At 36.7% G+C, this 24,840-nt stretch overlaps 1 gene segment (V, D, J or C); it reads right to left on the bottom strand.

Annotated features, from left to right (window-relative positions):
- The window catches only part of LOC136336050 (T-cell receptor alpha chain constant-like), a 503,949-nt gene that overhangs the window by 383,335 nt on the left and 95,774 nt on the right, over positions 1-24,840 (bottom strand).

Raw genomic sequence — 24,840 nt, 5'->3', positions numbered from 1 at the left:
CTCAGCAAGAGAAACTGATATCAAAATAAACAGACAGCCAACTATATGGGAACTGATATTTTCAAGCGACAGCTCAGATGAGGGCCTAATATCCAAAATTTACAAAGAACTCATAAAACTCAACAACAAACAAACAAACAATCCCATAAAAAAAATGGGAAGAGGACATGAACAGACACTTCTCCCAGGAAGAGATACAAATGGCCAACAGATATATGAAAAGATGCTCAGCTTCATTAGTTATTAGAGAAATGCAAATCAAAACTACAATGAGATACCACCTCACTCCTGTTAGATTAGCTATTATCAGCAAGACGGGTAATTGCAAATGTTGGAGAGGCTGTGGAGAAAAAGGAACCCTCATTCACTGTTGGTGGGACTGTAAAGTAGTACAACCATTATGGAGGAAAGTATGGTGGTTCCTCAAAAAACTGCAAATAGAACTACCTTATGACCCAGCAATTCCTCTACTGGGTATATACCCCAAAACCTCAGAAACATTGATACGTGAAGACACATGTAGCCCCATGTTCATTGCAGCACTGTTCACAGTGGCCAAGACATGGAAACAACCAAAAAGCCCTTCAATAGAAGACTGGATAAAGAAGATGTGGCACATATACACTATGGAATACTACTCAGCCATAAGAAATGATGACATCAGATCATTTATAGCAAAATGGTGGGTTCTTGATAACATTATAAGGAGTGAAATAAGTAAATCAGAAAAAAACAAGAACTACATGATTCCATACATTGGTGGAACATAAAAATGAGACTAAGAGACATGGACAAGAGTGTGGTGGTTACCCGGGGTGGGGGGAGGGAGGACATGGGAGGGAGGGAGGGAGAGAGTTAGGGGGAGGGGGAGGGGCACAGAGAACTAGATAGAGGGTGACGGAGGACAATCTGACTTTGGGCGAGGGGTTTGCAACATAATTTGATGACAAAATAACCTAGACATGTTTTCTTTGAATATATGTACCCTGATTTATTAATGTCATCCCATTACCATTAATAAAAATTTATTAAAAAAAAAAAGAAAAAAGAAATATTACATTAACTTAAAAATTAAATTAATATCCACATATTTACTCCTTCTAAAAAATTTCTTCCCCCAAATCATTTATATCCTAAGTGTGAATGCTACAGACAAGCAACAAAGAAATTCCAAATTTTTCTTGAGTACAAATAACTCAATTTCCAAATTTCATTTCAGTCTTGGAGAGTTTGGAAAGACTAATAAAATAACATGATGCAGTATCCAGAGCCTGGGCACTTCCCGGGGCCCAAAGGAAGAAGTCTTTAGATCAACCTAATCATTGTTCTCACCTGTTTTAGTAAAACCTTTGCAGAAAGCAACATCTGATTAAAACAGAGTCATGGCAAATTCTCATTTTCTTTCCCCTTAATTGCAGGTTTTCAGCTATGATTCTTAGTTTCCTTGCAAACTTTCTTGTCCTCTTAATAATATAAGCATTTCTTCTTCATCTTCTTGGCTTCTTTCATTCTTTCCTTCCTGGTTTTCTCACTATCTTCTTTTATTTCTTTTACTTTTTTCTCCTTTACTTCTCTGTCTTTTGGGCTTCTGCTCTTTCTTGTGCAGTAACCCCTTTAGATGTTGCTGCTGCTTCCTTTCCTGCCAGGAAGATATTGCACAGGTGCAGCCCCATGCATCCTACTGTGTCTCTCACGATGCAGTAGTACACAGTAGAGTCTCTCAGGGTCACCTGGGGCAGGGTCAAGGTGCTGGACTTTCTGTCTGTTGTGATGGTCAAAGTGGCTGTTTCTTTGGTCACGTTGCCTTTTATACCATGAATCACAAGGTCTGGACCCTGCTGGGGAATTTGTTGATACCAGTGTATGTATTCACTTCCACTGATTGTGGAGTGGTTACAGGGCAGGTGCACAGCTGCTTCTTCAGTGCTCTCCACTGCATCTGGCTGTGTGGACTTAGCATCACCCATAATACCTGAGGGGTTGAGAAACAATGGATTAGCTCTGGAATGTCAAATTTGGGTGAATCTAAGGTCAGGTTTATAAATATTCCCGAACTCCCCTCTCTGGCAATAACTTCCGCATGAGCATTTTCATGTGTGTTACACAGGACAAGAGAAATGTTACTGGTATTTATTATTAAGTTATCCAGGGCCAATGGCCAAAGATCAATTGCTATATTCTATGGCCCTTGGGCTCAGTGAACTCAAATCTTCTTACAGTCTCAGAACTGTGAGACTCAGAGGTTCTTCTGTGAGTAGTGGATATGAGAATCTTCTCACAGTAATACCCAAATTCTCTACAGAAACACATAGACACATGGAAATACATAGATGCATTCTACCCTTAGCAATTTGATAAAGTACAAGGGGAGAAGTAGAAGCAGCAGATATCTGACCTTTGTCTTTAGCCGTGAAAGCCATACTTTCTTATACCCAAATCACTTACCCAAAAGTTAGAACAATAGTTATTTCTGTCAATGATCTCATAGTTCAAGTGCAAACTGGGGTTCCAGGTCTCAGAGCTCAGAATCTGTATCGGATCCTAGGTTTAGGGAGGTCCCAAGAACAACACAACAGTTACTACCACAGCTTCAAACAAGAAGTTTTCAACTGGGCGTTCCCCAAACAAGCATCGCTGAGGGACAGAATAGTCTCTTGGTGGGGTTTACTCCCACCGCCGGGATTAAACATAAGGTTAGAAAAAGACAAGAATGTTTTCCCAATGTCTAGTCTTAATTCAGTAGGCTTATGGCAAGATCATTTTCTGGGTTTAAACTCAAATAGTCTGTCTGAGTGAGTCTGAATAAGTAACATTCTCCACTTGGAGATTAATCATTCTTCATTTTTGGTATATGGCAAACCCCACCACTGAGCTGGTATGAGATATCCTTTAATCCAAGCTACCTATGATAAGTCTTGGGTTGCAAGGGGAAAAGAGAATTCCTATCCAAATTCCTATCCATATTTCCAGCCAGAGCAAGTAAGTTCCAGGTGCAATACATATAATTTAATTTCTAAAGTTTGAAAGTTCTTTCTGGTCCAAAAAAAAAAAAATTACCATAAACTCAGTTAAAAATCTAGTGACACTGTAGAAGAAAATATCTGCAATATATATGACAAACATAATGTCATAGTTGTATAATACTGCTGTGCTCAGTCTGACAGGATAAGATACAATTAGAATCCAGCCTAAGAGACAGGTTATCTGGTACTCAGGTCTCCCACTGGCTCCTGGAACCATGTCTTAGCATCTTTTTGATGGACATTGTTGGATGCTTCTGGTCTTGATTAGGAACCAATGACTTGAAGGTACTTATTTCTATTCCATTTATCCCCCTTTTAACAGACATTTTCTCATCTCCATGCTCATGCCTAGGGGTGGGATTCATTGGGGACACCAAGGAGAAAAGCAGAGAAGAAAGAGATGGAAAGAGAAGATTTGGAAAAAAAAAGTTATAAAGACTTTTGAGAGGAGAGGTGGAAATAAACAAAGGAATTCCTCTGGTTATTTTCAAAAGTGGTTATTATTAACAAAATGGGATAGAATAAAATTATAATTATTCATCCTTTATGGAGTGCAAAGGTTTTTGTTAATCTTCCAATGTCATTTCTGTAACTGTGGGACCCCAGAGAGCACAGAAGTACTTTACTGAGTCTGCCAGTTGTAAGCAAGAGATGGTGAGGTTGATGAAATGTTTATTTTATTTTTTAATTTTATTTTTTTGTGACAGAGAGAGATAGAGAGAGAGGGAATGATAGGGATACACAGACAAGAAGGGAGAGAGATGAGAAGCATCAATTCTTTGTTGTGGATCCTTAATCTCCTTAGTTGTTCATTGATTGATTTCTCATATGTGCCTTGATGGGGGGGGGCTACAGCAGACCAAGTGACCCCTTGCTCAAGCCAGTGACCTTGGGCTGAAGTCAGCAACCTTGGGCTTCAAGCTAGTGACCATGGGGTCATGTCTATGATCCCACGCTCATGCCAGTGAACCCATGCTCAAGCTGGTGAGCCCGTGCTCAAGCCAGTGAGCTCAGGGTTTTGAACCTGGGTTCACTGTGTCCCAGTCTGACACTCTATCCACTGCACCACTGCCTGATCAGACTGATGAAATGTTTTGCCTTTTGAAACTTCACAGAATAGTCAGGCGCATGCGGGAGTCTGTCTGACTGCCTCCCCATTTCCAGCTTCGGAAAAATGAAAAAAAAAAAAAAAAAAAAGAAAGAAACTTCACAGAATAGTGATCCTGCTCTGCATTTGGGTCAGAAGAGAACTGAGTAATAAGGAAAACCATCTCTCCACTGGGAAGTTGTTTGTACCAACACAAAGCATAAAAACTCCAGCTGGTTTCACACATGCAGTCCATTGTCACAGCTTCCCCTTCCTGCACAGTGACTGCAGTCTGAGCTTGAATGACTTTCTGAGTCCTGATGAATCTTACAGAAAAAGGGAGAAAACATGGTTGTTTCTCTGAAACGTCTCATATGGGTCATAAGGAATATATTACTTTATGACACAAGAAAAACAACAACAAAATCATAATATTTCATATCCTTGCTTCTATCCCTTTTAATGACCCCATCAGCTACAACTTTCATAGTCCTATTCTTGTCTCTAAGAGGAAGCTGAAGCCCTATGTTGAGGGCCACACGCACTGAATCTAAAGAAATCCGTGAATGCCCACAGCAGACCTAGACAGAGGATGAAAGAAAGTCTTCTGGTTGAAATTTCTTTTCAACCAGAAAAGAAATTGTTGGAGTGACGTCACAGAAATGGCGCCGTGAGCAGCACGTCCGACAGCTCTCCCCTAAATCACAACAAATTTATCAACTAAAAACAGAAAAATTTATCCTCGGAGCATTTCGGAGTTCCACACAAACTGATAGCGAAAGGACTGTTTTCACTTGAATCTGAGAGACGAGGGTGTGGAGGAATCTACCACAGGGACGTTCTTTCAAACCACAAGGAAGTGCGCCTGTGGTGAGTCATCCCATATATTTGGGAACCGCGAGTCGCCGCGAGCGGCCACCGCGAGCCCCCGCGAGCCCCCGCGAGCCACCGCCGCTAGCCGCCGCAAGCAGCCTCGCGCGCCCGGTCCAGTTGAGCACCGCTGACGTTCCCAGCGGCCTGCACACTGCGAGTGGGGGTGGCTGGCCACCGGTGCCCGGAGCGCCCCATTCGCGCGCGTGCCTTGGGCATTCCACGCGACCAGGGCGCCCTGCTGGCCCGCACACCAAGGGGGCTCCATTATCCTGCGCCTGGTGCGGTCCAGCCGCCAGCGGCGGGGCAAGCGGGAGAGGCTTGGGAGATTCTCTCCGTGGGCGGGGCACCTCACCCAGCCATTCAAGCTAACAATCAAGCGTTGGGGGAGGGGCACACGCAGGCAGCCTAAAATACCTTCAGAAGCACAGCTGCGACCCAATCACTGAAATTAGCTTAACCCATAAAATCTGTGCACCCTCGGTTCTAATTGATAAGATCTCTCTCAGTTCAGCGATCCAAGACAAGAGGCGTGATATTTTTTAGTGCCTCTCGCCAAAGGGGCGGGGGCAACTTCTGATTGATAGAGCCTAAATATTCAGGGATAAACGCTAAAAAGAAGGACTTGGCAGATAATAAGGTCTATACTACACTAGTCGTAAGCAGAGACTAGTGCCTCTTCTTCCCTGCAAAATCAGGCTACAAAGCGTGGAAAGCCTGGGTTGAGAGGTCCAACTAAATGATAGGCGCTGAACAGTCACCTTGACAACAATTGACTCCCACCCCCGCCTGATTACACTGGAGGCCCTGACTCTCAGAGCCTTTCCCAAAGCCTTGCACTGAGTGGGGATAGAGTGGGGATTTCCCAGCTCTTTGAGCCTCTTACTCCCCAGGCAGAAGCAGTGGCAGCCTTATAGCTGGATCACCAGACTGCTAATTCAGAAAGGGGGGACTAGGAGAGAGAATCCAGGAAAGCAAAGTCTCTCATCGTTGGACCCTGCAAACGCCAACAAGCCTTTACTTCCAGCAAGACTAAAGCCAATTATATGACATTGCCATAGAATCCCATCAACTGCAAATCCCTACCTAAGAGTGACACAGGGGCAGAGCCTGGGGTACAGAGTCACCGACCAGGAAGAGGGAGAGAAAAGAAAAAGGAAGAAGTTAACCTCTCAAAATCAAGAAAAACCCACAGACTTTACAACTTGATCCACTAATTTTGTTGTTGTTGTTGTTTGTTTCTTCTATCTTTTTGCCTTTATTTCCTCCACCTCGGTCCTTCTATTCTCTGCCCATCTTATGCTTCCCCTTTCTTGAACTACACTAACCATGAGTGTTGCATTTTATTTTTCTTCTTCATCCTCACCCTCCTTTAAGGTTATACTCCAAAACACTTAACTCTCACTCTCTCCTCTTTTGTGTTTTTTTTTGTTGTTGTTGTCTTGCTTTATTTTGTTTTTTTCTCTTCCTATTTTATTTCTTCCTTCATTTTTCTCTTTTTCTTATTTTTTCCTTTCTATTCGTTTTTTCTTTTCTCATTTTACTTTCCTCCCATATAATCCTCAATCACGAACAAATTAGTTAATTTGGGACTCAAGGCTTTTTTTTGGCTTTATTTCTCTTTTTTGCTTTTGTTTTTATTTTTTTTCTTGTTTGTTTATTTTTGTGGCATTTTGGGTCCTCCCAACCCAAGGTCTCCATTGTATTTAATCTTCGCTCCACTTAATACAACAGAATGTACTTATTATTTTTATTTTTTTTCTTCTATATTATTCTTTTTTGTTCCTTTTTTCTGGTTCCCTCTTATCCCTCTCATTATTTCTCTTAGTTGACCATCACTTACAAGCAAATCATCTTATGCTTGTCCAAGATTTTCTTCCCTTTTTTTTTTTTGCATTTAGTAGGTACCTACTCCCTTTTTTTGCCCCTTGAACTCTTGACCCCAAATCAGGCCCTCCATTATAGGCACAATATTTCCCTGAGGAAGGAAGAGGAGGGAAAGAGAAGAAAGAAAAAAGGGGGAAATAATAAATTATTACTGTTTTTTTTTTGTGGGGTGTTTTACCTTTTTTTTTTCTTTTTTTTTTTTTTACTTTTTACTCATTATTAATTCTAATTAGTGCTATCAACAAGACGTGCCTCAGATGTCGATAAGAAAGAGGAAATCGAATATTATGGATACAAAAGAAAGAGAGGTAACACAAATAGATGTGGAAAAATCTATGGAGAAAAGACTTAACATATTCGAAGGCTTGGAGCTAAATGATAGAGAATTTAAAATAGAAATCTTAAAAATACTCAGAGATATACAAGAAAACACAGAAAGGCAATATAGGGAGATCAGAAAACAACTCAATGAACACAAAGAATATATTACCAAGGAAATTAAAACTATAAAAACAAATCAAACAGAAATGAAAAACTCAATTCACGAGCTGAAAAACAAGGTAACAAGCTTAGCTAACAGAACAGCCCAGATTGAAGATAGGATTAGTGAAATAGAAGACAAACAACTTGAGGCACAACAGAGAGAAGAAGAAAGAGACTCAAAAATAATAAAAAACTTGAAAGCTCTACAGGAACTGTCTAACTCCATCAGAAAGAATAACATAAGAATAATAGGTATATCAGAGGGAGAAGAGAAAGAAAATGGAATGGAGAATATACTCAAACAAATAATAGATGAGAATTTCCCAAGCCTGTGGAAAGAACTAAAGCCTCAAATTCAAGAAGCAAACAGAACACCGAGTTTTCTTAACCCCAACAAACCCACTCCAAGGCACATCATAATAAAGATGAAACAAACCAATGACAAAGAAAAAATTCTCAAGGCAGACAGGGAAAAGAAGAGTACAACATATAAAGGAAGGCCTATTAGATTATCATCAGATTTCTCAGCAGAAACTCTACAAGCTAGAAGAGAGTGGACCCCAATATTTAAAGCCCTGAAAGAGAGGAACTTTCAGCCAAGAATATTATACCCATCAAAGCTATCCTTCAAGTATGAAGGAGATATAAAAACATTCACAAATACAGAAAAGATGAGAGAATTTATCAACAGAAAGCCCCCACTCCAGGAAATACTAAAGGGGGTTTTCCAACCAGATTCAAAGAACAAAAGAAAACAACACCACAAGTAACAGCTCCACCAAGAACACAATAAAACCAAACTTAAACTGTGACAACAAAGGAAAAAAAGGGGGGGAGGATGGAGATTAACAGTAGCAAAGGACGATGAAGTGCAGAAATACTTATAAGATAGGGTACTACAATGAATATGGTAGGTACCCTTTTCATTACTTAATGGTAACCACCCTTGAAAAAACCACCACAAAAACACTGGACTTAAAAAAGGTAGCAACAGAGGAAAGAAGTATGGAACACAAACAAACAAAAACAAATGAGAGAAAAACAAAAGAGAAGAATCAAACTAGATACAAAACTAACAAACAAAAACAAATGATAGAAAAACAAAAGAGAAGAATCAAACTAGATACAAAACTAACAGAAAGCAATTTATAAAATGGCAGTAGGGAACCCACAAGTGTCAATAATTACACTAAATGTAAATGGATTAAACTTACCAATAAAAAGACACAGAGTAGCAGAATGGATTAAAAAAGAAAATCCAACTATATGCTGCCTACAAGAAACACATCTAAGCAACAAGGATAAAAACAAATTCAAAGTGAAAGGCTGGAAAACAATACTCCAAGCAAACAACACCCCAAAAAAGGCAGGTGTAGCAATTCTCATATCTAATAATGCCGACTACAAGACAGGAAAAGTACTCAGAGACAAAAATGGTCATTTCATAATGATTAATGGGAAGTTAAATCAAGAAGACATAAGAATCCTTAATATATATACACCAAACCAAGGAGCACCAAAATATATAAGACAGCTACTTATTGACCTTAAAACAAAAACTAACAAAAATACAATCATACTTGGAGACCTCAATACACCGCTGACGGCTCTAGATCGGTCATCCAAACAGAGAATCAACAAAGACATAGTGGCCTTAAACAAAATACTAGAACACCTGGATATGATAGACATCTACAGGACACTTCATCCCAAAGTGACAGAGTATACATTTTTCTCTAGTGTACATGGAACATTCTCAAGAATTGACCATATGTTGGGCCACAAAGACAATATCAGCAAATTTAGAAAAATTGAAATTGTACCAAGCATATTTTCTGATCATAAAGCCTTGAAACTAGAATTCAACTGCAAAAAAGAGGGGGAAAAACCCACAAAAATCTGGAAACTAAACAACATACTTCTAAAAAATGAATGGGTCAAAGAAGAAATAAGCGCAGAGATCAAAAGATATATACAGACAAATGAAAATGAAAATACGACATATCAGAATCTCTGGGATGCAGCAAAAGCAGTAATAAGAGGAAAGCTCATATCACTTCAGGCCTATATGAACAAACAAGAGAGAGCCGAAGTAAACCACTTAACTTCACACCTTAAGGAACTAGAAAAAGAAGAACAAAGACAACCCAAAACCAGCCGAAGAAAGGAGATAATAAAAATCAGAGCAGAAATAAATGAAATAGAGAACAGAAAAACTATAGAAAAAATCAATAAAACAAGGAGCTGGTTCTTTGAAAAGATCAACAAAATTGACAAACCCTTGGCAAGACTCACCAAGGAAAAAAGGCACAGGACTCAAATAAATAAAATCCAAAATGAAAGAGGAGAGATCACCACAGACATCATAGATATACAAAGAATTATTGTAGAATACTATGAAAAATTATATGCCACCAAATACAATAATCTAGAAGAAATGGATAAATTCCTAGAACAATACAACCTTCCTAGACTGAGTCATGAAGAAGCAGAAAGCCTAAACAGACCAATCAGCAGGGAGGAAATAGAACAAACTATTAAAAACCTCCCCAAAAATAAAAGTCCAGGCCCAGACGGTTATACTAGTGAATTCTATCAAACATTCAAAGAAGACTTGGTTCCTATTCTACTCAATGTCTTCCAAAAAATTGAGGAAGAAGCAATACTTCCAAACACATTCTATGAGTCCAACATAACCCTCATAACAAAACCTGGCAAGGATGGCACAAAGAAAGAAAACTACAGACCAATATCTCTAATGAATACAGATGCTAAAATACTAAACAAAATACTGGCAAACCGAATACAACAACATATTAAAAAAATAATACACCATGATCAAGTGGGATTCATCCCAGAATCTCAAGGATGGTTCAACATACGCAAAACGGTTAACGTAATACACCATATCAACAAAACAAAGAACAAAAACCACATGATCTTATCAATAGATGCAGAAAAGGCTTTTGATAAAATACAACACAATTTTATGTTTAAGACTCTCAACAAAATGGGTATAGAAGGAAAATATCTCAACATGATAAAGGCCATATATGATAAACCATCAGCCAACATCATATTAAACGGCATAAAACTGAGGACTTTCTACCTTAAATCAGGAACAAGACAGGGTTGTCCACTCTCTCCACTCTTATTTAACGTGGTGCTAGAAGTTCTGGCCAGAGCAATCAGACAAGACAAAGAAATAAAAGGCATCCATATCGGAAAAGAAGAAGTAAAGGTATCACTTTTTGCTGATGATATGATCCTATACATCGAAAACCCGAAGGGCTCCACAAAAAGATTATTAGAAACAATATACCAATACAGTAAGGTCGTAGGATACAAAATTAACATACAAAAGTCCATAGCCTTTCTATATGCCAACAATGAAATATTAGAAAACGAACTCAAAAAAATAATCCCCTTCACGATTGCAACAACAACAAAAAAATACCTAGGAATAAACATAACAAAGAACGTAAAGGACCTATATAATGAAAATTACAAAGCATCGTTAAGGGAAATCGAAAAAGATACAATGAGATGGAAAAATATTCCTTGTTCTTGGATAGGAAGAATAAATATAATCAAAATGGCCATATTACCCAAAGCAATATACAAATTTAATGCAATTCCCATCAAAATCCCTATGAGATTTCTTAAAGAAATGGAACAAAAAATCATCAGATTTATATGGAACTATAAAAAACCCCGAATAGCCAAAACAATCCTAAGGAAAAAGAATGAAGCTGAGGGCATTACAATACCTGACTTTAAACTCTATTATAGGGCCACGATAATCAAAACAGCATGGTATTGGCAGAAAAATAGACACTCAGACCAATGGAACAGAATAGAAAGCCCAGAAATAAAACCACATATATATGGTCAAATAATCTTTGATAAAGGGGCCAACAACACACAATGGAGAAAAGAAAGCCTCTTCAACAAAAGGTCTTGGGAAAACTGGAAAGCCACATGCAAAAGAATGAAACTCGACTACAGCCTGTCCCCGTGTACTAAAATTAATTCAAAATGGATCAAAGACCTAAATATAAGACCTGAAACAATAAAGTACATAGAAGAAGACATAGGTACTAAAATCATGGACCTGGGTTTTAAAGAACATTTTATGAACTTGACTCCAATGGCAAGAGAAGTGAAGGCAAAGATAAATGAATGGGACTACATCAGAATAAAAAGTTTTTGCTCAGCAAGAGAAACTGATATAAAAATAGACAGCCAACTAAATGGAAAATGATATTTTCAAACAACAGCTCAGATAAGGGCCTAATATCCAAAATTTACAAAGAACTCATAAAACTCAACAACAAACAAACAAACAGTCCAATAAAAAAATGGGAAGAGGACATGAACAGACACTTCTCCCAGGAAGAGATACAAATGGCCAACAGATATATGAAAAGATGCTCAGCTTCATTAGTTATTAGAGAAATGCAAATCAAAACTACAATGAGATACCACCTCACTCCTGTTAGATTAGCTATTATCAACAAGACGGGTAATCGCAAATGTTGGAGAGGCTGTGGAGAAAAAGGAACCCTCTTTCACTGTTGGTGGGACTGTAAAGTAGTACAACCATTATGGAGGAAAGTATGGTGGTTCCTCAAAAAACTGCAAATAGAACTACCTTATGACCCAGCAATCCCTCTACTGGGTATATACCCCAAACCTCAGAAACATTGATACTTGAAGACACATGTAGCCCCATGTTCATTGCAGCACTGTTCACAGTGGCCAAGACATGGAAACAACCAAAAAGCCCTTCAATAGAAGACTGGATAAAGAAGATGTGGCACATATACACTATGGAATACTACTCAGCCATAAGAAATGATGACATCAGATCATTTACAGCAAAATGGTGGGATCTTGATAACATTATAAGGAGTGAAATAAGTAAATCAGAAAAAAACAAGAACTACATGATTCCATACATTGGTGGAACATAAAAATGAGAATAAGAGACATGGACAAGAGTGTGGTGGTTACCAAGGGTGGGGGGAGGGAGTACATTGGAGGGAGGGAGGGAGAGAGTTAGGGGGAGGGGGAGGGGCACAGAGAACTAGATAGAGGGTGGTGGAAGACAATCTGACTTTGGGCGAGGGGTTTACAACATAATTTAATGACAAAATAACCTAGACATGTTTTCTTTGAATATATGTACCCTGATTTATTAATGTCATCCCATTACCATTAATAAAAATTTATTATAAAAAAAGAAGATGGTCTAATTTATTTTGTTACCATGAATCTGTCCAATTTTCTCATTAATACTTGTTTAATAGACTGTCTTTACCCTAATGTATGTTTTGCTAACTTGCCAAATATTAATTGATCATAAAGATGAAGGTTCATTTCAGGGTTTCTATTCTGTCCCATTACCTATATGTCTGTTTTATGCCAGCACTATGCTATTTTGATCATTATTGCCTTGTAATATGGTTTTATATGAAATAGTCATGATTCTCCCAACTTTGTTTTTTCTTAAGATTGCTGTGGCTATATGGGGTGTTTTGTGATTTTATATATATATTTGAAATATTTATTCTTGTTCTGTGAAATACACCATTGGTATTTTAATAGGAATTTCATTGAACCTATAATTTGCTTTGAGTAATATGAATATTTTAATGATGTTAATTCTTCCTAACCATGAACATATTATATGCTTCCACTTATTTGTATTTTTTTCAATTTCTTTCTTCAGTGTTTTATAATTTTTTGAGTACAGGTCTTTTACATCCTTGGTTTAATTTATTCCTAGGTATTTTTTAAATAAAATTGTAAATGAGATTGTTTTTTAGTTTCTTTCTCTGATAGTTCATTATTGATGTATGGGAATGCAACTGAGGCTATGGCCAGTCAGTTATCTCAGAGCATTATCCCAAAATGCCAAGATTATGTGTTCAATCCCCAGTTAGGACACATACAGGAAGCAACCAATGAATACACAACTAAGTGAAACAACAGATGAATGCTTCTCCCTCTTTTTCTTTTTTTCCATTTGTCTCTCTAAATCAACGAATAAAATTTTTTAGTTATTTAAAAAACGCAACTGATTTCTGGATTTTTTTTTTGTATTCTGCTACTTTACTGAATTAATTGATCAGTTATAGCATTCTTTTGGTGGACTCTTTAGGGTGTACTATATACAGTATCATATAATCAGCAAATAATGAGTCTTACTTTTTCCTTTCTAATTTGGATGCCTTCTATTTCTTTTTCCCCTCTGATTGCTGTGGCTAAAATTTCCAATACTATGTTAAATAAGAGTGAGTGGACATCTCCTTCTTGTTTATTATTTTCAGGGAAATGCTTATAGTTGTTACCATTGAGTATGATGTTGGTTATGGGTTTGTCATACATTGCCTTTATCACTACATTGACATATATTCCTTCTATTGCCACTTTGCTGAGAGTTTTTATTAGAAATTGGTGCTGGGTTTTATAAAATTCTTTTTCTGCATCTATTGGTATGATCATATGATTGTTATCCTTCATTTTGTTTATGTGGTATATCACAATTATTGATTTGCAGATATTGTACCAACCTTGCACCCTGAAATACATCCCACTTGACATGGTATATGATCTTCTTAATGTATTTGATAATATCTTGTTGAAGATTTTAACATATGTTATTCACAATTTTTTGTCCTATAATTTATTTTGTAATATCTTAATTTAGTTTTGGAACTAGGATAATACTGGCCTCAGAAAATAAGTTTGGAAGCCATTTCTCCTCTTGAACTTAGTGGAATAATTTGAGAAAGAGACTGTTATTTAAATGTTTGGTAAAATTCACTTGTGAAGTCATCTGGTTCAGGACTTTTGTTTGTTGGGAACTTATTGATTACTGCTTTAATATTATTAGTTATAATATGCCTATTCATATTTTCTGATTCTTTATGACTCAATTTTGGAAGATTGTATGTTCCTAAGATTTATTCATTTTATTTAAATTGTCCAGTATGTTGGTATAGTTGTTCATAATATTTTCTTACAATCCTTTGTATTTGTGTAGTATCAGTTGTTACATCTCCTCTTTAATTTTTGATTATTCATGCGTATTCTCTCTCCCTTTGTTTTTAATGAATCTGTTTAAAGATTGGTCAATCTTGTTTATTTTTTCCAAAGAACCAGCTCTTGGTTTCATTGATCTTTTGTAATTTTTTTAGACTCTATTTTGTTAATTTCTGCTCTGATCTTTATTATTTCCTTTCTTCTACAGACTTTGGATTTTTTTTGTTTTTGAGACATTTCTTTTTTGAATATAAATATTTACTATTGCAACTGTTCTTTTGAGCATTGCTTTATGTGCTTTCTGTTGTTTATAGTAGGGTGTTCTGTAAATATCAATAAGGTCAAACTGGTTGATAGTGTTGTACAAGTCTTATATTCTTGCTAATGTCTGACTACTTATCCTATTATTTATTGAGCACAAAATGTTAAAGTCTCCAAATGTAATTGTTGTTTTGTTCATTTTTTTTAGTTCTAATAGCTTAGCATCAAACATTTAGAAACTCTTTCACATTAACATTGTTATGCCTTCTTAGTAAATTTACCCTTTTAGAATTATGGAATGTCCCTCTTTATTTCTTTAATATCTCTTTTCTTAAAGTACAATTTGTCTGACATTAACATAGTCCTTTAAGATTAGTGTTTTAGTGAATATTTTTTTCCATACTTTTACTTTTAATTTATGTAATTATATTTAAAGTAGGTTTCATGAAACAATATATGGAGAGGTTTTTATTTTTTGGGGGTGGGGAGAGGCTGGGAGAGAGAGAGACAGGAACATTGAGCTGCTCTTGTATGTGCCTTGACCAGGGATTGAACCTGCAACCTTGTTGTTTTGGAATGATGCTCTTAACTGATTGAGCTAACTGGTCAGTGTTGGGTTTTTATTAAAAATCATACTAATAATTTCTGTCCTTAAGTTTGAGTGTGTAATAAATTTATAATTAATGTCATTATTGATATGGATAAATTTAGGTCTAACATTATATTATTCATTTTCTATTTGTGCCTCTGTTTTAGTTCCACAGTATACTATTTTTTTTTATAATTTTATTTTTTTAATGGGGTGACATCAATAAATCAGGATACATATATTCAAAGATAACAAGTCCAGGTTATCTTGTCGTTCAATTATGTTGCATACCCACCACCCAAAGTCAGATTGTCCTCCGTCACCCTCTATCTTGTTCTCTCTGTGCCCCTCCCCCTCCCCCTTTCCCTACCCCATTTCCCCCTCTCCCCCGTAACCACCACACTCTTATCAATGTCTCTTAGTTTCACTATTATGTCCCACCTACGTATGGAATAATACAGTTCCTGTTTTTTTTCTGATTTACTTATTTCGCTTCGTATCATGTTATCAAGATCCCACCATTTTGCTGTAAATGTTCTGATGTCATCATTTCTTATGGCTGAGTAGTATTCCATAGTGTATATGTGCCACATCTTCTTTATCCAGTCATCTATTGATAGGCTTTTTGGTTGTTTCCATGTCCTGGCCACTGTGAACAATGCTGCAATAAACATGGGGCTGCATGTGTCTTTACGTATCAATGTTTCTGAGTTTTGGGGATATATACCAGTAGAGGAATTGCTGGGTCATAAGGTAGTTCTATTTTCAGTTTTTTGAGGAACCACCATACTTTCTTCCATAATGGTTGTACTACTTTACATTCCCACCAACAGTGGATGAGGGTTCCTTTTTCTCCACAGCCTCTCCAACATTTGCTATTACCTGACTTGCTAATAACAGCTAATCGAACAGGTGTGAGGTGGTATCTCATTGCTGTTTTGATTTGCATTTATCTAATAGCTAAAGAAGATGAGCATCTTTTCATATATCTGTTGGCCATTTGTATTTCTTCCTGGGAGAAGTGTCTATTCATATCCTCTTCCCATTTTTTTATTGGATTGTTTGTTTGTTTGTTGTTGAGTTTTATGAGTTCTTTGTATATTTTGGATATTAAGCCCTTATCTGAGCTGTTGTTTGAAAATATCATTTCCCATTTAGTTGGCTTTCTGTTTATTTTGTTATCAGTTTCTCTTGCTGAGCAAAAACTTCTTAGTCTGATGTAGTTCCATTCATTAATGCCTTCACTTCTCTTGCCATTGGAGTCAAATTCATAAAATGCTCTTTAAAACCCAGGTCCATGAGTTGAGTACCTATGTCTTCTTCTATGTACTTAATTGTTTCAGGTCTTATGTTTAGATCTTTGATCCATTTTGAGTTAATTTTTGTACAGGGGGAGAGACTGTAGTCCAGTTTCATTCTTTTGCATGTGGCTTTCCAGTTTTCCCAGCACCATTTATTGAAGAGGCTTTCTTTTCTCCATTGTGTGTTGTTGGCCCCTTTATCAAAAATTATTTGACTATATATATGTGGTTTTATTTCTGGACTTTCTATTCTGTTCCATTGGTCTGAGTGTCTATTTTTCTGCCAATACCATGCTGTTTTGATTGTCGTGGCCCTATAATAGAGTTTGAAGTCAGGTATTGTAATGCCCCCAGCTTCATTCTTTTTCTTTAGGATTGCTTTGGCTATTCGGGGTTTTTTATAGTTCCATATAAATCTGATGATTTTTTGCTCTATTTCTTTAAAAAATGTCATTGGAAGTTTGATGGGAATTGCATTAAATTTGTATATTGCTTTGGGTAATATAGCCATCTTGATTATATTTATTCTTCCTAGCCAAGAACAAGGTATATTCTTCCATCTCATTATATCTTTCTCGATTTCTCTTAACAATGGTTTATAGTTTTCATTATATAAGTCCTTTACATTCTTTGTTATGTTTATTCCTAAGTATTTTATTTTTTTTGTTGCAATCGTGAAGGGAATTATTCTTTTGAGTTCCTTCTCAGTTGTTTCATTGTTGGCATATAGAAAGGCTATTGACTTCTGTATGTTAATTTTGTATCCTGCGACCTTACTGTATTGGCTTATTGTTTCTAATAATCTTTTTGTGGATTCTTTGGGGTTTTCGATGTATAGGATCATATCATCAGCAAAAAGTGATACCTTTACTTCTTCTTTTCTGATATGGATGCCTTTTATTTCTTTGTCTTGTCTGATTGTTCTGGCTAGAACCTCTAGTACCACATTAAATAAGAGTGGAGAGAGTGGACAACCCTGTCTTGTTCCTGATTTAAGGGGGAAAGCCTTCAGTTTAGTGCCATTTAATATGATGTTAGCTGATGGTTTATCATATATGGCCTTTATCATGTTGAGATATTTTCCTTCTGTACCCATTTTGTTGAGAGTCTTAAACATAAAATTGTGTTGTATTTTATCGAAAGCCTTTTCTGCATCTATTGATAAGATCATGTGGTTTTTGTTCTTTGTTTTGTTGATATGGTGTATTACATTAACCGTTTTACGTATGTTGAACCATCCTTGAGATTCTGGGATGAATCCCACTTGATCATGATGTATTATTTTTTTAATATGTTGTTGTATTCGATTTGCTAGTATTTTGTTTAGTATTTTAGCATCTGTATTCATTAGAGATATTGGTCTGTAGTTTTCTTTTTTTGTGCCATCCTTGCCTGGTTTTGGTATGAGGGTTATGTTGGCCTCATAAAATGTGTTTGGAAGTATTGCTTCTTCTTCAATTTTTTGGAAGACTTTGAGTAGAATAGGAACCAAGTCTTCTTTGAATGTTTGATAAAATTCGCTGGTATAGCCGTCAGGGCCTGGACTTTTATTTTTGGGGAGGTTTTTAATGGTTTTTTCTATTTCTTCTCTACTGATAGGTCTGTTTAGGCTTTCTGCTTCTTCTTGACTCAGTCTAGGAAGGTTGTATTTTTCTAGGAATTTATCCATTTCTTCTAGGTTGTTGAATTTAATGGCATAAAGTTTTTCATAGTATTCTACAATAATTCTTTGTATATCTACGGTGTCTGTGGTGATTTCTCCTCTTTCATTTTGGATTTTGTTTATATGAGTTCTTTCTCTTTTTTCCTTGGTAAGTCTTGCCAAGGGTTTGTCAATTTTGTTGATCTTTTCAAAGAACCAGCTCCTTGTTCTATTAATTTTTTCTATAGTTTCTCTGTTCTCTAATTCATTTATTTCTGCTCTGATTTTTATTATCTCCTTTTTTCGGCTGGTTTTGGGTTGTCTTTGTTCTTCTTTTTCTAGTTCCTTAAGGTGAGAAGTTAAGTGGTTCACTTGGGCTCTTTCTTGTTTGTTCATATATGCCTGAAGCGATATGAACTTCCCTCTTATCACTGCTTTTGCTGCATCCCATAGATTCTGATATGTCGTATTGTCATTTTCATTAGTCTGTATATATCTTTTGATCTCTGCACTTATTTCTTCTTTGACCCATTCATTTTTTAAAAGTATGTTGTTTAGTTTCCACATTTTTTGTGGGATTTTTTTCCTCTTTTTTGCAGTTGAATTCTAGTTTCAAGGCTTTATGATCAGAAAATATGCTTGGTACAACTTCAATTTTTCTGAATTTGCTGATGTTGTTTTTGTGGCCCAACATATGGTCAATTCTTGAGAATGATCCATGTACACTGGAGAAAAATGTATACTCAGTCACTTTGGGATGAAATGTCCTGTAGATGTCTATCATATCCAGGTGCTCTAGTGTTTTGTTTAAGGCCACTATGTCTTTGTTGATTCTCTGTTTGGATGACCGATCTAGAGCCGTCAGCGGTGTATTGAGGTCTCCAAGTGTGATTGTATTTTTGTCAGTTTTTGTTTTAAGATCAATAAGTAGCTGTCTTATATATTTTGGTGCTCCCTGGTTTGGTGCATATATATTAAGAATTGTTATGTCTTCTTGATTCAGTGTCCCCTTAGCCATTATGAAATGGCCATTTTTGTCTCTGAGTACTTTTCCTGTCTTGTAGTCAGCATTATCCGATATGAGTATTGCTACACCTGCTTTTTTTTGGATGTTATTTGCTTGGAGTATTGTTTTCCAGCCTTTCACTTTGAATTTGTTTTTATCCTTGTTACTTAGATGAGTTTCCTGTAGGCAGCATACAGTTGGATTTTCTTTTTTAATCCATTCTGCTACTCTGTGCCTTTTTATTGGTGAGTTTAATCCGTTTACATTTAGTGTAATTATTGATACTTGTGAGTTCCCTATTGCCATTTTATATCTTGCTTTCTGTTAGTTTTGTGTCTTGTTTGATCCTTCTCTTTCGTTTTTCTATCTTTTGTTTTTATTTGGTTGTATTCCATACATCTTTCCTCTGTTGCTATCTTTTTTATCTCATGTGCTTCTGTGGTGGTTTTTTCAATGATGGTTACCTTTGAGTAATGAAAAGTGTCCCTACCCTGTTCATTGTAGCAAACTATTTTGTGAGTACTTTTGCACTCCATCGTCCTTTGCTACTGTTAATCTCCATCTTCTCCCCCTCTTTCTTTTTGTTGTTGTCACAGTTTAAATTTGGTTTTATTGTGTTCTTCTTGGAGCTTTTACTTGTGGCTCTGTTTTTTTTTGTTCTTTGTATCTGATTGGAGAACCCCCTTTAGTAATTCCTGGAGTGGGGGTTTTCTGATGATAAATTCTCTCATCTTTTCTGTATCTGTGAATGTTTTCATTTTTCCTTCATATTTGAAGGATAGCTTTGATGGGTATAGTATTCGTGGCTGAAAGTTCCTCTCTTTCAGGACTTTAAATATTGGGGTCCACTCTCTTCTAGCTTGTAGAGTTTCTGCTGAGAAATCTGATGATAATCTAATGGGCCTTCTTTTATATGTTGTATTCTTCTTTTCCCTGGCTGCCTTGAGAATTTTTTCTTTGCTGTTGGTTTGTGTCAATTTCATTATGATATGCCTTGGAGTAGGTTTGTTGGGGTTAAGAAAACTCGGAGTTTTGTTTGCTTCTTGAACTTGAGGCTTTAGTTCTTTCCACAGGCTTGGGAAGTTCTCATTTATTATTTGTTTGAGTATGTTCTCCATTCCATTTTCTCTCTCTTCTCCCTCTGATATACCTATTATTCTTATGTTATTCTTTTTGATGGATTCTGATAATTCTTGTAGGGCTATCTCATTTTTTTTAATTTTTGAGTCTCTTTCTTCTTCTCTCTGTTGTGCCTCAAGTTGCTTGTCTTCTATTTCACTAATCCTCTCTTCTATCTGACCTGTTCTATTAGCTAAGCTTGTTATTTCATTTTTCAGCTCGTGAATTGAGTTTTTCATCTCTGTTTGATTTGTTTTTATAGTTTCAATTTCCTTGGACATATATTCTTTGTGTTCATTGAGTTGTTTTCTGAGCTCCCTAAATTGCCTTTCTGTGTTTTCTTGTATATCTCTGAGTATTTTTAGGATTTCTATCTTGAATTCTCTGTCATTTAGCTCCAAGGTTTCCAATATATTAAATTTTTTCTCCATAGATTTTTCCTCATCTATCTGTGTTACCTCTCTTTCTTTTGTATCCATGATATTCAATTTTCTCTTCCTTAATGGCATCTGAAGGTGGTTTTGTTGATAGTATTAATGAGATTTAATAAAGAATAAAAAGTTAAAAAAAAACAATAAAAAAATAAAAAATCGAAAAGAGTTGTTTTTTTTTAAAATAAAATTAATAATGAAATAAAGAAAAATAAAATAAAAATTAAAAAAAGGAAATTATTCCTCCCCTCCTTTTTTCCTCTCCTCTCCTCTCCCCTCTTTTTTGAGAAAATCTTGTGGTGGACTGTGAATTATAACAAACAATGCCTGTAATGGAGGGCCTGAATTGGGGAAAAGTAATAAAGGCGCAAAAAAAAAAAAAAAAGAAAAAAAAAAAAAAAAAAGGAAAGAAAAAAGAAAAAAAAAGAGCGTATGGATTCACAAAAAGCAAATAAGGAAAAAATTTGGGTCAACAATGAAATGATTTGCTTTTAGGTGTTGGTTGTCTAAGAGTTATGATGAGAGGAATAAGAGGAAAATGGAAAAATGGGGGGACAAATTAAAAAATTACTATTGTATTTAGTGGAACAAGAACTAGATAATATGGAGAGCCAGGGATGAGAGCACTGCTAGTGAGTTAAAAAGGTGAAGTAAAAACCCCCCAAAATGCCACAAACATAGGTTTGAGTCCCAGATAAGATAATTTGTTTGTTATTGAGGTTTGAATGAGAGGAGATGTAAAGGAGAAAGGAAGAAACTTATATAGAGGGAGAAAAAAAAGAGAGAGAAAAAGAGAGGTAACCACTAAAAGAAGAAAAAAGAAAGGAGAGAGAGAGTTAAGGGTTTTGGAGTGCAACCCTCATAGAGAGAAAGGAAGAGAAGAGAAAAGATAATGGGAGATGTAACACTTATGGGTAGTGTAGTTCAAGGAGAGGAGAGAGTAAGACCGGTAGAGAGTTAATCGGCCAAATTGGAGGAGGAAAAAAAGTATCAAGAATGAAGATAAGAGAAACAAACGAACAAATATAATAAAATGGGATAGGTTATAAAGTCTGCAGATTATTCTTAATTTTGAGAGGTTATCTTCTTGCTTTTTCTTTTCTCTCCCTCTTCCTGGTCGGTGACTCTGTACCCCGGGTTCTGCCCCATTTGGCATGCTCAGGTAGAGGTTTGCAGTTGATAAGTCTCTATGGCAATGTCATGTATTGTGCTTTAGTCTTGTTGGCAGTCGAAGCTCAATAGCATTTATAGGCTCCGACAGTGAGAGAGTCCGTGTTCCTGGAGCCTTTCTCCTAGTCTTTCCTTCCTTAATTAGTAGCCTGATAATCCAGCTATGGGGTTGCTGCTGCCTCTGCCTGGATAGTAAGAGGCTCAAAGAGCTGGCAACTCCCCACTCTATTTCCACTCAGCACAGGGCTCTGGGTAAGGCTCAGTCAGTCAGAGCTGCTAGCATAATCAGGCGGGCTTTCTGCCCACTCAAAGACCTCTGGCTCTGCCACTCTGTCCGGTAACACAAGCGGGCGCCCACTTCCGGGGCGCTTGGAGGAAACTCTCACTCACTGTCTGCGACCAGGATATCCGGCCAGCAGTCTCACGCTCTGAGTGAAACCCCCAACCGCAGGGAAAAGTTGTAGCGTTGGAATTGAGTCTCACTCCGTCCCCGTGCGCGGCTTTTGCAAGGCGCTGGGACGGCTCGAGATTCCGCTTTGGCCCACACAAAGGCCCCTGACTCTGCCCCTCTGTGCGATAACACGGGTGCGCACTGCCCAGGCACTCGGAGGAATCGCTCACTCCTTATCTGCGCGCGCAAACCAGGATATGAGGCCAGCCGCGGTTCCCTCTGAATGAAACACCCTCCAGCACGGAAAATCTCCACCATTGGAATTAGTTCTCACTCCCTCCCATGCGTGGCTTTCCCAGGAAGAAATTCTCACCCACTAACTGCGCACCGACCAGGAGACCGGGTAAAATGGCCGCTCTGCTTTTCTTTCTTTGTTTGGGTTTGGCACAAGTGTTAGCTTGTATTGCCCGGGTTGCCACAGGATCAGATTTTCCTCGGCTTGGATTTCTGTGCCACAGCCTGGTTCAGCTGTTTGTGCTGCGGCGGCCTGGATCTATTCACCCCCTTTGCCCGCCTCAGTTTCTATATTCACAGTTACCAGAGAAAGCCGCCCTGTTTAGGTTAGTGAGGAAGGAGGAGCATTTCTTACTACCTATTTCCTTAGGGGTTTGGTTATATATTTAGCCAATTTTTCACTCAATCATACCTTTGGGTGTATTGCGAAGCATCTGGAAGCTCCAAGTATAGGTTTTTCTGTTTCTGGTTGAAGATCTTGTTGAGTTTTGGGGGAGATTTATTGGTATCGCTTCCTACCCCGCCATTACTCTGACGTCCTAGATCCACAGTATTCTATTATAATTTATTTACTTGCTATTTGACTATTTATTTTGATTTATATTTTTAGTTGCTTTCTAAGGATTACAGCATGCCTACTACATAAACATTAACAGTCTATTTAGGGTTATTTTTTAGTGCTTCAAGAAAAATATAGAAATCTTAACAATTGTACAAGTTATTTTTATGCTCCTGTCTTTTGTTATAGCTGTCAGGTGTCTTCCATTTTCACACTTTGAAAAATCCACTAGGCAATGTTATAATAATTGATTTCAACAATTACACCTATTATATACCAGAAGAGAGAACTAGTCTTTGTATTTTAACATATTATTACTATTTTTGTTACTCTTCTTTCATTGTTGAAGTTTCAAAGTTTCTTCTGGTATAACTTTCTTTCAGCATAAAGAATTATTTCAGGATATTTTTATTTCTTTTTTAAATTTTATTAAATTTATTGGGGAAACATCAGTTAATAGAATTACCTTCAGAATTTATTTATAGCAGCTCTGCTCCAAATGAATTTTTTCAGTTTTTCTTCACTTACAATTCTCTTTATTTTGCTATAATTTCTGCAAAAAATTTTACTGCTACAGAATTCAGAGTTGAGGTATATTTTTCTATCAGCATTTAAAAAATAAAATGGATGACACAGCATGTAGAATATTAGAAGTCATTGTAAAGATTTTGAGTTTTATTTTGAGGGAAATGGGAATATGTTGTAAAGATTTGAGTAGGGAGTGAAAAAATCGGGCCTGTGTTATAAAGAATCTCATTGGCTGCTTATTATAAATAGAATGTTTCTGTCACCCCATAAATTCATTTGTTGAAATCTTTCCTTCTCCATATGTTGATATTAAGACATGGGGCCTTTGGGAAGTAATTAGGATTAGATGAGTTCATGATAGTGAAGCCCACATAAATAGGATTAGTGTCTTTATAAAAGTCTCAACAAAGTCAGTTTTCTTTTCTTTCCTTTGTTTTTTCTTTTCTTTTCATTCCTTTTCTCTGCTTTATGTCAGGTAAGAATACAATGAGAAATTGAAAGTCTGCAGCCTAGAGGCAGGCTCTTATAAGAACCCAATTATGCTGGCACCTATTTATCACACTTCTCACATCCAGAACTATAATAAATAAATTCCTGTTGTTTATAAACCAACCAGTAAACAGTACTTGTTAATAGCTGCCCTAACTGATTAAGATTTTGCTGTATTAAAAAAGGATTATAAGAGCACAAGCAGGAATACCATTACAAGGCTTCAGAGTAGTTCATTGAGAGTTCATTTGCTTGACCAAAGAGGTAGCAGTGGAAATGGTAATAGTGGTCAGATTATGGTTTAATCTTTAATTTAAGGCTGACTAAATTCCTGATGAATTAAATGTAAGCAATCAGAGGAAAAAATAAGATTAAAAGATAACTGTGAAGTTATAAACAGAGATACTGAGAGATGGAGTTGCTATCAATTGAAAAACAAAACGTAGTGGGAGAAGCATGTTAAAGGTAAGATTAGAAGGTGAATGGTCATAAATTCAGTATTGATCATAATAAATTAGAATCTTTACCTTCTAGACTCCTCCACGTAGAAGGAGAATATCCCTTATAGTTTCTAGATCTTGTCTAACATGACCTAGTAGTAAATAAGAAATGTTGAAATTACTGCTTCTTCTCAAGAGCCAAGCAACCCCGAGGGCTCTG

Source organism: Saccopteryx bilineata, chromosome 4 (genome assembly GCF_036850765.1).
Source record: "Saccopteryx bilineata isolate mSacBil1 chromosome 4, mSacBil1_pri_phased_curated, whole genome shotgun sequence".
Lineage (NCBI taxonomy): Eukaryota > Metazoa > Chordata > Mammalia > Chiroptera > Emballonuridae > Saccopteryx > Saccopteryx bilineata.
This window is presented reverse-complemented; position numbering and strand designations above follow the sequence as displayed.